Raw genomic sequence first — 9,154 nt, 5'->3', positions numbered from 1 at the left:
AATCATTAATTTGTTGTAATGAAAGGAAGAATATGAGAGGAATAGCCCATTGAGAAGGAGCATCAAATAGATGAATTCCAAAAACAACTTTAGAAAGAAGAATGCAAATAATTGAATCTATAAATAGTGCATTGCAACGAATGAATTTTTGTTATGTTCTTTCATTCAATTGTTTTAAGACGATACATCATGGCAAGAAGAAACACATCAAACGAGAGAAAATATATTCAAAACACCCAACACATGAATATTTGTTGTAGCTTCAGGCTTTCTTCATTAAAATCAACCAAAAATTATACAAAGTGCAATAGTTCTTTCAACAAAAATTGAACCCATGTTAATTACATAACCTTTCTTAAATAATAAAAATAATATCCCAAATTGTTTCTATCTTTCTGGAAACAAAATCAAATCATAAATTAAAATTAAACTAAATCTAGAATTAGTTGCAAAAAAGTCTCGAATGTTGGAGTTGATCCTTCACCAAAATTGTGCATTTGAATACTAAGGTGCTTGCTGAGGATGTGGATATTATTTCCATCTATTTATTTAATGCCCAAGTCGAATTTGATGAGGTGGCTCTCCAACTAAAAGTAGATTAGGTTTTTTTCTAAATATAGAAAAAAATAATTCTCGCAAATTCTTGAAAAATAGGATCCAAATATTCCTTTATATCTCTCAAACCATGACACTTGTGTAAACCCTGAGAAAGTTTTTTGTTAATGGGTCAATTTTCGAGAAAAACCTCTTTAATATTTAGAAAATTATTTTTAAACTTCTCGAAAACCACACCCAAAGTTGATGTCTAAAACAAGATATTATTTAATGTTTAAATCTGGAAAAATGAGCTACAAATAATCCTTCGAATCTTCCAAAATGTGACATATATGAAAAATCAGAGACAATTTTTTTTAATGGGCCCGTTACTAACAAATACCTCGTTGGACTCTCAAAACTTCATCCCCAGTTGTTTAGAAACTTATTTTTAAAACAGGGACTAAAACAAGAAAAAGTGGAATTGTAAAATCTTGAAAAATAGGCTTCAAATATCCCTTGTAATATCTCAAACCATTACACCTATGTAAAAACAGAAGCAAAATTTTTTAAATGAAACTGTTACCAACAAAAACCTCTTTTGTTTTTTAAAATGTCGTTTCGAACTGTTCTTAATATGTGCCCAAAGTTACTGTGTTTTACAAGGAAAATTAATGTAAAAGAGAGTTTTGTCACTGACATATTAATTGTCAGCGGTTGCTTGATCAACTACTTGCTCCTTCACTAATGTGTGCTCCAACATTGCCTTTTAATATTGACCATCCAAACTTAAAATTTCCTTTTAATTTTGTAATTTTTTCAGATTTTCTCTGCTACTTTGGTTGTCAGTGTATTTTTATTTTACAAATCTACAATAGCGCTAATATTTTACTTATTGGCACTTTTACACTGTTTTTAACAAATTGGTGCTGACACTGAAATTGTCAGCTCTCCAATATTGTGATAACATGTTCCTTGATTTATGCCTTAATAAAAGGAAACACAACGAGTTTCTCCTTGAGCATGCATGAGTTCCTATGAGTTAGGAGCTAATTCCTAAGAAGTAGGATGAGTTCCTAAAATTTAGGTTGAATTCCTAAATGTTAGGAGTGGAAGAAGAAGTTGACTAGTGATAATTAGTGGAAGGCCAGTTTCATTGTCTTCTAGTGAGATTTATTTTGGGTAAATCAGGCTCCTAAATTATAGGAAGGATGAGTTAACACACTTAGTGAGCTTTCGTTAACTAGTCAATCAACAATTCAAACTTCCTCAAATAGAACTTGCCAGTAATAGCCTAATCGAAATGCTTGTTGGCATTATGATGCATGTGTTGTACTTGATGGCAACCCACTCATAGAAGAATATCTCAACTATGTATAACTGGATGAATCTTCAGAAGAGATGTCAGATGTGACTGATGGAGGACAGCTCAAAGGAATCAGATGATAGTTTCTAAGTGTAACAAGTTAGCTTTGCCATCAAGTCCAAAGGGGGAGATTGTTGGCATTATGAGACAAGTGTTGTCCTTGATGGCAAACCACACTGATGACAAATCATAGTGCAGAAGGACAGCAGCAAGGAATTGATGATCAGACTATAAGAAGAAGAGAAAGTTCATACACGCAGGTTCATTAAGCCCAAGTCGCGTGTACACGCAGGTTTGCTTCAGTAAAAGAGCGTGTATATGGAAAACTTATCTTTGGTCCACGGCGGTTATTCCTTGGAAGTTGTGCCTATGGTTTTGGACCTTGGTGTCTCGACGGACGTGTTGATCCCTAGTTTTGAAGTTGATGGTATTGGATTTCTATGGTTGTGGCCCTTGGTATTGAACAAGGCCTAAGGCTATATAAGGAGAAGGAAATCATTAGGCAAGTGCATCTGAAATGTCTTGAATATCTGATGAAGCATTAGATCCAGTATGCAGGGTTATGGGTTGATGATGCATTGCTTGATCTGAGCTAAGGAGAGATCTCACCGGTTGATGGAGAACAAGATCTAAGGAGAGATCGGGATCAAATGGTTTGAAATGAACTATCTTTATGATGCTTATTCTAGATCTACATACTGACGCATGTATTGTTCTATAAGTGTTATGAGTATGACTGATGTCTGGTACAGCTGCAAGTTAAGAGAAATTATTTTTAGATCTGTACGCGGGTTGTCTTTGGCAAAAGCGTGTATACACGCGGGTTTGATTCATCGAAGTAGCGTATACATTGTAAAGCTTGATATTTGAAGTTGCAGATGGATCTGATGGTTATTACAGAGTTCTGTGTCTGCTCTGTGTTCTGGTGACTGTTGTTAATAGGGTTTCAGTGATTCAGGGTTTGATGATTGTTTTGAGCTTCAATGATAGTTATGGGTCCAATATGAAAATTGGATGAAAAGTGGCCTTTCAGATTATGTGTTGTGCTTCAGTGTATCCAGTCTAAAAATTGATGAAACGTGGTACCTGGAGGTGAGAAGATTGTAGGCAAGCACCTACGTACTAGTATCTAAGCTAGTACAAAAGCTAAAGGAGATCTTTGGAGCATTGTAGCAGGTAGCAGCCTGCGTACTAGTAAATGGATCGGCTAGTACAAGAGCAAAGGGGGTTGTAGCTCCCGTACTGGTATAAGACTGCACCAGTACAAATATTGTAAAAGGATTTTCTTATTAAGAAGAAGATTGAGATGACTTGCAGCAGGTGGTTTTCACCCACATTGGGTTTCCACCTTATATCTTTGTGTTCATGTGTGTGGCTCTTGTGTGATGTTCTGTTCTGTTATTCTGCACCTGTTTACTGTTAATATGCTTAATAATGATATGATGTATTTACTGAAGACTAAGCTAACTGAATCATAAGATTTCTGGATATACGCTAGTTTCTTTAGACACAGTAGCGTGTACACGCGGGTTCACTTAACTGAAGTAGCGTATATGTTTTTGAGCATTGAAAAAGGTTTTAATGATCTGATAATAATGATTCACCCCCCCCCTCTCAGTATTATTTCCAACAATTGGTATCAGAGCAAGTCCTTTGGTAGAAGCTTGATCGCTTGAAGGAGATCCGTGGAACAATGGGAAAGAAGCTTAAGAGGAAAGCTCATAAGAAGAAGAAGACATCTCAGAAGATCTATGACAGTGGGAGAGTCGATTGGGGATTAGGTATAAGAAGTTCTTCAGATTCAGAATCAGATTCAGAATCATTATCAGGTATGAATGTGTTATCCTCTGATGTTCCTGCTATATTTCCTTGTGAAAGTGATGGAAGTGATAGTGAAACTACTGAACATGCTTTTATGGGTGAGCAAGAAAAGTATCGAATAGAGGCAGTATTTAGAAGGCTTGCAGACAAAGTTAAAGATCAACAAGATCTATTAAACAAAAGGGAATGTGCTTTCAAAGAAGAAGTTACCAAACTAAAGGCCCAACTAGAAGAAGGAAACAAGGTAAGAAAGCTACTCAAGGACAAGGAAGACCAATGTCAAAAATTGCAGCATGAAGTGACATCATTAAGAAAAGAAGTCAACGAAAGAAGCACAACCATCAAGAAACTCAAAGATAGATCCAGCTACTATGAAAATCTTGAAGCTACAATCCCCTCACTAAAAGGAGATCTTGAAGAATCAAAGAAGCAGAATACAGATCTACTCCAAGCTATTGCAAAACAAGAAAATGAAGTCAGCAGCTTAAAATCTCAACTAGAATGTGCCTTCCGAGTTCGTCAAATGCAGCAGGATCTGAATGGAGAACAAGAAAAGGAGATTCTCAAACTAAGGCATCAGTTGGAAGAAGGAAGGAAAGATGGAGAAGACATGAAGAAGCAATGTCTAGAAAAGGAGGAACAACTTCAAGTTGAGGTAAATATCTTGAAAGGTAAAATAGAAGAAAAGGATAAGCTTTTACGATTTCAAGATAGTTCTAAAGTCTTGGATGATATTCTTAGTAGTCAAAGGTCTCCTGCTATCAAGACTGGACTTGGTTTTCATGAATCTGTTGAAGGTGAATCTAGTTCACAAGGTGAGGCAAGGAACTCTAAAGAGAAATCTAAAATGATCAACAAGGAGATGAAAGGTCAACCCCATCAACATTCAAGGAAAAAGACTCCTCAAAGAAAATCTTTTACTCCTCCTATGAATAATGTTGAATGTTATGTATGTCATAATCTTGGACATGTTGCAGCTAGATGTGGAAGAAGAAGGGTTCAAGACCATCATGTTAAAAGATCATCACATTCAAGGTACTTTAATGGATATTGTTTCTCTTGCAATATGTTTGGTCACAAAGCTGCTGATTGCTACAGGAGGAACATGAAACATGTTAGATGTTATGCATGTAACAAGCTTGGACATATAGCGAAGGAATGCAGGAACAAAGGATGGACATCACACCAAAAGGAGAAAACCTCATCACACTTGAAGATATGGAGGAAGAAGGAAGTACAGTCAGCATAATGTACTGAGACACAGCACAACACAGACATATCAGACTCAGGGGGAGCTAAAAGTGTAAACCTTCAGTGTCCTGAATCTCATACGCAAGTTCCTTAAAGGGAAGTCGTGTATATACGCGAGTTAGACACTGAAAAGTCGCGTATATGTCAGTCCGAGGAAAAGCAGTGGGGACAGGCTCAGAAAAGGGATCTGATATGATTCAGTCCATTATTTGCTCTATTGGTTAATAGTTACAGTCGGCTGAGGATGTGTGAAAAATGTTTTGATACTTGTAAGATGTCTAGAAGTGTTTTGATCCTAACTTGATGATGATGATGATGTCTTGATGCTTACTGCTGATATATGCATGATCAGATCTAATAGATGGCACAGGTTGAGGGGGAGCATATGCCTTTACTATTTCATTGTTGGCATTATGGTTAATAGCCTTGGTGATGATGCTTATGATATATCTTGCAATGATGTGGTTATGAGTTGTCAATGATAAAATCTCATATGACTCTTGGGGTTACATAGTTAATGTTCAGATCAGATTTATGGTTGATTCTTTGATGATGCATATATGGTGCTTACATGGTGATCTTCATAAGGACAAGGAGAAGTACAAAGCTTGAATACACATCTTCCTCACTTGATGATGAGTCACTTATATACTGCTGTTGTCATATGCATAAAGATCATACAGTTATGATACAGGCACTCATGTGGATAAGGATTGTTGCTAATGATGATATCAAGAAGCTTTGTCAAAAGAGTTGAGCTCAAGATACATAGTGTTGATACATGGATGACTCCTCAAAGTCACTGTGTTGGAGACATGATGATGAGTTCATATCTATATGACGATAGGTTGATACTTACATATATTGATTGATGTAGATGTTCCCAAGTAATGATACTTGGATCATGTAGATCTTGACGTTGATGTAATGGCTATGGTGGTTTCACATGTAATGTGAATGATTTCATGATGATGTTTAAAAGGAGGAGTTGACATCTATGTTCAGACATACCTTGCTGCAGGACATTTACAGGTTGTTGATATGAAAATGGTTGTACGCGAGTTTCATAAGGCCTATCCGCGTATATACGCTTGTTTATGTGGATGCAGACGCGTATATGGAATTTTGAAGGAAATCAGCAGGGACAGATGTTGGTTGCAGAAAGTCTGATATGGGTCTGACAGAGATCATCTGGCACAGTTTCAGGGGGAGCAGATAATCTTCCAATGATGCATTGTTGGCATTATCTTAGAAGCCTTTGGTTCTAGTTCACAAGTTGTTGTTGATTTCAGGTGAAACAAAGTCAGAGGGAGAACAAAAGGATCTCTTGGTTGCTGATCTGAATGGTGATTGACAAGATGCTGGCGATTATTGGTGACTTTCATAAGTCTTGGTCTAGATTTGTTGTCTCTATGTCATGTATCTCTTTTATCTCTTTTATGGTGTCAAGGTCATGTAACGGCCTATGTTGGTTTTCCCACTATGCCTGGGATGAAAATGTAATGCTCTTGCCTTATCATGTGTAAACTTTTGATGTATCCCCACTTGGTTGGGTGGATGAGTCAATTCTAGTATGTCCCCACATGGTTGGGAAATGGATGTATGTATGAGTCTTTGGTGATAGGAAGGTCTTTTATGATGTATAGAGTCATGTTCTTCTTGAAGAACATCCTTTGCAGATCTAGCCTACAGTCAGAGGGAGCATGAACAGCACACTTCAGCAGTACAGAGATTCAGCATGTACTCAGAGGGAGCATGGACAGATTGGTACACCTTGGCATATACAAAGGGGGAGATTATTCAGAGATTTCAGCAGGTACTCAGGGGGAGTATGGACAGTGGAATGATTCAGCAAAGGAAGAGAATATCTTGGTCCACCCTTTGCCCTTGATGTCAAAGGGGGAGAGTGATTTGGTGTTGTTGCCATCAAGTCCAAAGGGGGAGATTGTTGGCATTATGATGCATGTGTTGTACTTGATGGCAACCCACTCATAGAAGAATATCTCAACTATGTATAACTGGATGAATCTTCAGAAGAGATGTCAGATGTGACTGATGGAGGACAGCTCAAAGGAATCAGATGATAGTTTCTAAGTGTAACAAGTTAGCTTTGCCATCAAGTCCAAAGGGGGAGATTGTTGGCATTATGAGACAAGTGTTGTCCTTGATGGCAAACCACACTGATGACAAATCATAGTGCAGAAGGACAACAGCAAGGAATTTATGATCAGACTATAAGAAGAAGAGAAAGTTCATACACGCAGGTTCATTAAGCCCAAGTCGCGTGTACACGCAGGTTTGCTTCAGTAAACGAGCGTTTATATGGAAAACTTATCTTTGGTCCACGGCGGTTATTCCTTGGAAGTTGTGCCTATGGTTTTGGACCTTGGTGTCTCGACGGACGTGTTGATCCCTAGTTTTGAAGTTGATGGTATTGGATTTCTATGGTTGTGGCCCTTGGTATTGAACAAGGCCTAAGGCTATATAAGGAGAAGGAAATCATTAGGCAAGTGCATCTGAAATGTCTTGAATATCTGATGAAGCATTAGATCCAGTATGCAGGGTTATGGGTTGATGATGCATTGCTTGATCTGAGCTAAGGAGAGATCTCACCGATTGATGGAGAACAAGATCTAAGGAGAGATCGGGATCAAATGGTTTGAAATGAACTATCTTTATGATGCTTATTCTAGATCTACATACTGACGCATGTATTTTTCTATAAGTGTTATGAGTATGACTGATGTCTGGTACAGCTGCAAGTTAAGAGAAATTATTTTTAGATCTGTACGCGGGTTGTCTTTGGCAAAAGTGCGTATACACGTGGGTTTGATTCATCGAAGTAGCGTATACATTGTAAAGCTTGATATTTGAAGTTGCAGATGGATCTGATGGTTATTACAGAGTTCTGTGTCTGCTCTGTGTTCTGGTGACTGTTGTTAACAGGGTTTCAGTGATTCAGGGTTTGATGATTGTTTTGAGCTTCAATGATAGTTATGGGTCCAGTATGAAAATTGGATGAAAAGTGGCCTTTCAGATTATGTGTTGTGCTTCAGTGTATCCAGTCTGAAAATTGATGAAACGTGGTACCTGGAGGTGAGAAGATTGTAGGCAAGCACCTACGTACTAGTATCTAAGCTAGTACAAAAGCTAAAGGAGATCTTTGGAGCATTGTAGCAGGTAGCAGCCTGCGTACTAGTAAATGGATCGGCTAGTACAAGAGCAAAGGGGGTTGTAGCTCCCGTACTGGTATAAGACTGCACCAGTACAAATATTGTAAAAGGATTTTCTTATTAAGAAGAAGATTGAGATGACTTGCAGCAGGTGGTTTTCACCCACATTGGGTTTCCACCTTATATCTTTGTGTTCATGTGTGTGGCTCTTGTGTGATGTTCTGTTCTGTTATTCTGCACCTGTTTACTGTTAATATGCTTAATAATGATCTGATGTATTTACTGAAGACTAAGCTAACTGAATCATAATATTTCTGGATATACGCTAGTTTCTTTAGACACAGTAGCGTGTACACGCGGGTTCACTTAACTGAAGTAGCGTATATGTTTTTGAGCATTGAAAAAGGTTTTAATGATCTGATAATACTGATTCACCCCCCCCCTCTCAGTATTATTTCCAACAATGCTTATAAGGAGGAATGAAGGAAGAATTTGATCATTGTTTTGGTGAGGACAAGTTTGTGAGTCCAAGGAATAGGAAGAATTAGTTTGTGCATGGATCTTGTGAGAGGAAGAGTGCGCAAGAGAAGCGTGTGCATAGGTTGGTATAGGGTAGCATAGATCAACAATTTTGCAAGTGTTTCAAGCTTAGAACAAGTTATAAATACAATTGTGTCTTTCAGATTAAAAATATTGTATTTTGTAAGAGACCAATTGTTCATTTTTTTCTATCAATAAAATTCTCATCAATTAGAGGATTTTCCGAGTTGGGTTCCCTAGAAAAATATTGTGTTTTTCTACTGTTTGATTGTGATTTATTTCCCTTCATATTCCAGTGCATCGAGTGGAGAAATTTTGTGTTTATATGAGAATAAATTATATTTTATATTTTTCATATTAGCTAATCCGAATTTTGTTGATTTTCTATAGTCTCGAGGGAGACAACACAAGGTATGATTGAAAATGTTACCCACTAAAAGTGCGTGACCCCATAGGAGATTATTTCTCT

The sequence above is a fragment of the Pinus tabuliformis genome, chromosome 8 (assembly GCF_031772625.1).
Source record: "Pinus tabuliformis cultivar Carrire ecotype Pingquan chromosome 8, CPIR1, whole genome shotgun sequence".
Taxonomy (NCBI): Eukaryota; Viridiplantae; Streptophyta; class Pinopsida; order Pinales; family Pinaceae; genus Pinus; species Pinus tabuliformis.
The sequence above is the reverse complement of the archived record's forward strand: the minus strand, read 5'-3'. Positions refer to the sequence as shown.